Raw genomic sequence first — 219 nt, 5'->3', positions numbered from 1 at the left:
TCAAAACGCTTCATAATGATTGGGGTGAGTGCCACTGGCCTGTAGTTGTTCAGGCAGGTGACCGCACTCTTCTTGGGAAGGGGAACGATGTTTGTGGTCTTAAAGCAGGTGGGAACAATGTTCTGGCTGAGGGAGAGGTTGAAGATGGTGGTGAGAACATCAGCCAGCTCGTTGGCACATGCCCTGAGAGCCCTCCCAGGGATGTTGTCTGGTCCTGCC

This window comes from Monopterus albus, unplaced genomic scaffold (genome assembly GCF_001952655.1).
Source record: "Monopterus albus unplaced genomic scaffold, M_albus_1.0 scaffold2.1, whole genome shotgun sequence".
Classification (NCBI taxonomy): Eukaryota; Metazoa; Chordata; class Actinopteri; order Synbranchiformes; family Synbranchidae; genus Monopterus; species Monopterus albus.
Note: the sequence above shows the minus strand (reverse complement) of the source record.